We start from the raw sequence: 6,653 nt of genomic DNA, 5'->3' as shown, positions 1-6,653 counted from the left end.
AGAGGATTTTCCTTCGGAGTGTTGAGTTTTCTCTACTCTTGGAGAAGAGGGCAAAGTTGGGGACTCTCCTACCTGGGTCCCTAGAAGTTTTCCAGATGTCAGTAGGAGCAAGACCAACCAACCAACACGAGAGCCTACTCGTAAAACCAGTCCAGATTTGATGCTTAGCTATTTGTTGGGGGTGTGCTTGGACCCACTTATGAACACTGTCAGGTCTTAGGTTGTTCATTCAGGGGGTTCACTATCTCCTCATAAATCCAAATGCAACACAGTCCCATCTTTGGCCCTTGGTAGAACAGTGTTTCACATCCACTCCCTAATTCCATAGGTAAGTGGAATTCTCCTTACCCACTTGGTTTGGGAGTGAAAATGACTGTTTATAAATCCAGACTGGATGAGTGGAGTATGACATATATGATCCTGTCAGTCCAAGCCTGGGATGTTGCCTTTTGAACTTCTTCAGTTTGATCAGAAGAATTGTCCACTTTGGTATTGCTTTCTTTCTTTCTTAAATTTGGTTGTTCGAGATGCATCATTCTATGGCAGCTGGCGGGGATCCTATCACAAAGATATGTATATATATTTGCAGTCCAACTACTCTTGCCACCAATGGGGGGATATGACTTTCAAATCCAGCCCTGAGTCATGAAACCTTGGCTGCGTGGTTGAGGCTGGCCCATCTTACTTACTTGTGTAATATACCACCTTTTTCACTTTTCTGTAGTTCTTGGTGTAGAGCATACATGTTCTGGATGTAGTGCAGTTTTCCATGCTTGCGTACCACTTCTTATGGTACAACTTTGTTCTATACAGATGCTTTCTGTATGAACTATGCCCTCACTGGCTTTCCTGTTTTAGTAGACAAGTCATAGACTTTTTTAAATAGATAAGATCACATCATAAGGTTAATTCTTGAAGAACAAATTAAAACAATTCCACTTGGTTCCCTTCGAGGCGGATTCCTGTATGTAGTGAGGGGACTTACTGGAGAAGGTTCTGAACTTTCAGTTTACCTCCTCTGGGACCTTAACATCCACCCACGAGTTTGCCATGCATGGCGACCCGTGAATGGGAGCCAAAGATCTTGGTGGTTGAATGGTGTCTGGGGCACTGTAACACACCAGTTTGGCCTTGAATTCCTGTAGATGGGTGGCTTTGGGGTGGCCCCTCAAGGTCAATTGGCTGGTCCTTTTGGGATAGGGTCAACTGAGTACCAGTGTTGGGCTTTCTCGGTGGGTGTTGTGGACATTGTGTCTGATGCTGATGTTTGGGTTTAGTGTTCATGAAGCCCTGGCATTGTTGCAGTGTCCTTTTTTGGCATTTTAGTGTGTTCCCTCCTAGGACTTTATGGTGGGTGGGATCAGTGGGTGACGAATATTTCTCCTTATATTATGGATCCCCAAATCCTAATAAAAGTAAAAAATAATAAAAACTGCTCATAGGTAAGCTACCAAGTCTTGAAGGCAATCTCCACCCCATTCTGCTCCTGTATCTCGTTTTATCATAATGCATTATTTATTAGACAAACCTTTAGGGCAGATGTCACCCTTTTTTTATTCAGAAGGGGTTACAGGGGCTTGCTAGCTCTCCAAAATCAGTCAAGAAGCTACATTCTGGAGACATCCTGGTGGAAACATCTGCACCAACACAGAGTGAACTCCTGAATTAAAAAGCGATCAGGGATATACCTATTGAAGTTACTCCCTATGCTACTTTGAATTCTTCATGAGGAGTTATGGTTGAGAGGGATTTGAAGAACATCCCTTAGTTAGAGGTTCTCACTGGTTTCTCCAGCCAAGGAGTTTCTGCAGTGAGACGTAGCTCTACTCCTAAAGAAGGAATTATACTCCCTACCAATGTTCTTACTTTGACGTTTTCATTGCCACTTCCGCTTGCCTCTGTCAAGGCAGATTATCAGAACTGTAGGGTACAGTTTTGTATTATTAACCCTCATTGGTGTTTTCAGTGTCAGTGGTTCGACCCTTGGATACACCCTTGGAGGCTGTAGCTGTCCCTGTTTTCTCTACCTGTCTCATGGAGAGACTTATGATCAATCAGATCTTGATGCTTTCATTGAACAGTTGCTGTCTCCTTTCTTTTAATCCTGGGAGAGTTTAATGGACACAATCCCCTCTGGGGTGGTGCTGATATTGATGGGAGGGGTCGCTCCATAGAGCATATGCTCTTGGATCATAACCTTTCTCTCTTCAATACTGGTTCTTATACTTATTTTCATGTACTTAGTCAGTCATTTACTGCCATTGATCTATCTATCTGCTCCCCCTTAACTTTTCTCTCGCTTTTCTTGGAGGGTTGGCAGTGATAATTTTCCTATAGTTTTGATGGAGGTTGGCCGTGGTCAATGCCACTTGACCCAAGTGCCATGGTGGAAGTTGGACCAAGCCGACTGGATCTCTTTCACCTCTCTCTTGGAAATCAATTCTGCTGTTGTTAGTCTACCATCTATTAATGACTGTGTGGAAGCAGTAACTGATTGCATCCTTAAAGCAGCTGTTTGTTCTATACCTAAAACCTCAACATGTTTCCCATAGTGGTCTCCAACCTGCCAGCAGGCACGGAAGGCTCAGAAATGGGCCTGGGATACCTTTCACGGGTATCACATTCTTTCTAACCACATTGCTTTGCAACAGGTCCATTCCCATGTTTGGCAGGTCAGATGTCAAAACCAAAAGGTGTCTTGGATTAAGTTTATCTGGCGTCTCTTCTACCACCAGTTCCAAAGTCATATGGGACATGATTCGGAAGGTCAATTGGCGGTATGCTTCCCATCCCCTTTCCATCTTGATCTTCAATGGCCAGGAAGTTGCTGTTGTACAGAGCATTACCGATACTCTAGGCAAGAACTTTGCTTATCTTTCCAGGACTTCTGTCTCTTCCCCTGCCTTTTTGGCCATCAAGTCTCGGGCCAAACGTCTGTGTGACTATAATCACCCCTTACACTGGCGGAACTCAGACTTGCTCTTCATTGGTCTGGCAGTATAGTGGTCGGACCTGATGATGCTCACTATGAGATTTCTGGATCATCTCTCTCTTGGTATTCTTCTAGCATTCTGTGATAAGATTCCATTTTGGAATCTTTATTCTTTCCTTGCTTCTCCAGACATTTGAGTCATGGCTGATACTATTGAAAATTAGGTCAATTCCCAAGTATTACAATTTTCTTGAATGTCTCATTCCTCTGGCATTTTAGTGAGGTATTTTTCATCTATTCAGTTGATGGGTGAAATTTTAGACCCTCAGGTTGATTATTGGATGGATTTTTCATGTGATATTCAACCCTGTCTTCTCATCAGTATTCACACCTACCCTCTAAAATTATACTAATTTGAAGACATTATCATCAGCACAGTTATTAGCTCTTAGGTATTTTCCTTATCCTGATTTTTTTTCCCAGAAGCAAGTAGCTATTTTTCTTTCTACAACTCTTATATACTTCATCTTGGTTACCATATGGCTAGCTTGTTCATTTGAATCTGTAGGTCTTTAATCTATTTTAAGGATTCACCTTCCTCCCAGTACCTTTGATGACTTCTAATGGGTCTTTTTCTTGCATTCTCTTTTTTGTAACAATATTTCCCATGAATTGACTTCTCAATCAAGGTAATTATCAATCTAGAGTTTTCTACTGTTGGTTCCCATTTTCTTCCACCTCATTCAGAATTGTACCTATTCACAGATTACCTCTCTCCTGAGGGTTGGGGTGTTGTATTGGGGAACCATTGTCTTTCGGATTCCTGGTTTCCTGAGGAATCAGTTTCTGACATCAACTTTTTGAAACTTTGAACACTTCATTGTGCTTGTCAAGAGTTTCTACCTTTGTTACATCATTACGGTGTTTTATCTTATGTGGCATATATGGATAATCAGAGAGGAAGCCAATCCCAAAATGTTTGTTTTGCTGTTTATCTACTTCTTTAGTTTCAGTTACATCACATATATTTCCAAACCTATCAAGTATCAGGTGTTATGCATAGTCTTTCAGATTCTTTTTCTAGAGATCAGTGGCTTCTCTCAGTAGAGTAGATAGACCCTTCACCTTTCAGCTTTTCAGTTATTATGCCAACAGCTTGGTTGTTCTCTTATTGATGTATTCACAATGGTAGACAAGCATCTTCTTCCATTTTATAGGTTCCCATATCCAGATCACATATTCCTAGTGAGTGGATGCTTTGAGTTAGTCTTGGAAGAATGTTTTTTTTATACGCATCCATCTCTTCATCTTCTTCCTTGGGTATTGACCAAGATCAATTCACAGAATTATTCAAGTTTTCCCTATTGCTCTACACTTGCCTATTCAACCATAATTTCCAATGCTGCATTACCTGTCTTTAGGGATCTATTATGCTACCTCTTCGGAAACATGTTATGCCAGTCTTGAACATCCATCTTTCACAATGACATTCGTCATCTACAGCTTCATGGTTGGCTGTTATGCAGTCTTTAGTAGAGAATCCACACTCTTCTCAAGTACCTTGAATGCTGTCACTGTCTTGCAGACATTCATCTGATGGTATACCATTCTTGTAGGGCTGTTGTCAGGAGATGGTGCTTTAGAATTTTTTTTTCCAACTTCCCAACAGACTGCCTCATTTTTTATTCTTTTATTTCATTATCATGGCTTTTTTTAATGCAGGCTACAAAGCTGCCCTCTCTGTCACTTTATGTGCCACACATGTCATCCTCTTCTCTTGTCCTTACTCTTTCATGAAAATTTTTTAACCTTTCACTTACTTTGTCCTCAAGCCCCCTAGACAGTGTCCTCGGCAAGACTTGTGTCATGTTTCTCATTCTTTCAAACTTTTAGTGACTTGTTTGCTCTACCATTTTTCATTGAAGACATTTCTTTTCTTTTACACTCTCCAGTTAGGTAAACATATGACATTTATACCCTCAGTGCTTTTCATGCTATTTCTTTTTCTCTATTTATGTCCTGATAGTCTTCCAACCAGAGACCTTGACTGCAAGAGAAGGTAACCACTATTTTTCACCAATTGTGTTACTTACCCCCTTGTTCATTGTCATGTTACATGAACAGAATCCATGGGTGATCAAAATAGGTTATTTGTACCTTGTAATCAATCTATCTCTCTCTCCACATATCTTGCTCCATCCACACTAACAAATTGGCCTTTGCAGATGATATGTCTTGTCTATTTAAAATAACATTTGTTATGTATTGAGAATTTGAAATAATCCAAAGCCGCATTAAATAATTTATTGTTTAATAGTTGAGATGTACCTTGGATTTAGTGTTTAGAAACATGCCGGTATTTTATTTAATTTACGCTATTTGCCAACAAGATTGATTCACACCATTTTTGGTTTTGACACAAATAAGCTTTAATATATACAACACTATAATTTACAATAGCAACTATTATGATTAATTACTACTTGTTTGTAATGTGAGTGGTTCTAGATTTCATTCATTCATGGAGGAGATGCAAAACATTTAAATAGCCACATTGTGACCTGAGAAAAAGAAAGGGCATGTTTGAGAGATTAAGAGAAATAATAAGTATATATGATTTGTTATGCTAGATTTCCATCAGTTTTAATGTTCCACATTTTTTTAATGTGTAATTGGAATTCTGAACATTTTCTTTGATTCTCAGATTTATTTCATTTTCATCTGGTTGAATCTAAATTATTCAAATTAGTTTTTTATGCTAATAAAGCCTGAGTTTCAAGTTATTACCCAGAATTATTGTGTATATGAGCTACCATACTTTAGAACTATTTAAGTAATATAGTTATCAATACATTTTCTGTACATGTCAGTTATTTTCATTTCTTTTGCCAAAATACACAGTACACTTTATCAAAACCTTTAGCTTATATAATAATTTTTTCTTGTGAAATCACATTAAAGATTCCATGTTAATATTTAGTAATTATATAAGCAGACAAAATTTAAATTAAAAATTTGTTTTAAGGTCTTAAACATTGATATTTTCTCTGCATATTTTAATAAATGTGGAAGAAAATCAAGTTTTGTTTTATAAAAAAAAACAATTTTCATCTTATGTGAATTGATAGTAAAGAAAAGTTCAAACTTTGTTTTATTTCAGAAACGAAACTCCTGTTCCTGTCAGTTTACTCAGTGTGCAGTATTTTGAAGAGGGAGGTAAAGTTTACAAACTTTTACTTCCTGAAGCAATTAATTCTGAAAAGCAACTACATGGGTCTACAAAATGGTCATGATTCATTCTGACTACTCCACAGAGGTTTCATATCTTTCTTGTCAGGGAAGTTCTCATTCTTGAGGTCTTGGTTGTCAGGCTTTGGAACTTCTTTTTTGGTTATTCCAATGACATCCATACTGCAAGAAGCTTGGTATGCATGAGCTACTGGCCATGAAATGACCACTGAAGGGATCTCATATGGGCCTGATCCAATGGTATAAGGGATTCTAGAAAAGCTCAAATCCCAAAAAAAGACAGAACCATCCATGCAGTGGGTATAATACTTGACAATCCTTTCCCTAGCATGAAGTCTGAGGGAAGAAGGTTGAGCTCGACTCAAAGTGCATTAAAAAACACCCCAAGATGGACCATTTATGGAGGTGGTGAGAGAATGGATTATTCCAACGTGATATGAAGTCCTTCTTACTGGCTTTGGAAAGGAGAATC

This window comes from Limulus polyphemus, unplaced genomic scaffold (assembly GCF_000517525.1).
Source record: "Limulus polyphemus unplaced genomic scaffold, Limulus_polyphemus-2.1.2 Scaffold1513, whole genome shotgun sequence".
NCBI classification, from domain to species: domain Eukaryota; kingdom Metazoa; phylum Arthropoda; class Merostomata; order Xiphosura; family Limulidae; genus Limulus; species Limulus polyphemus.
This window is presented reverse-complemented; position numbering follows the sequence as displayed.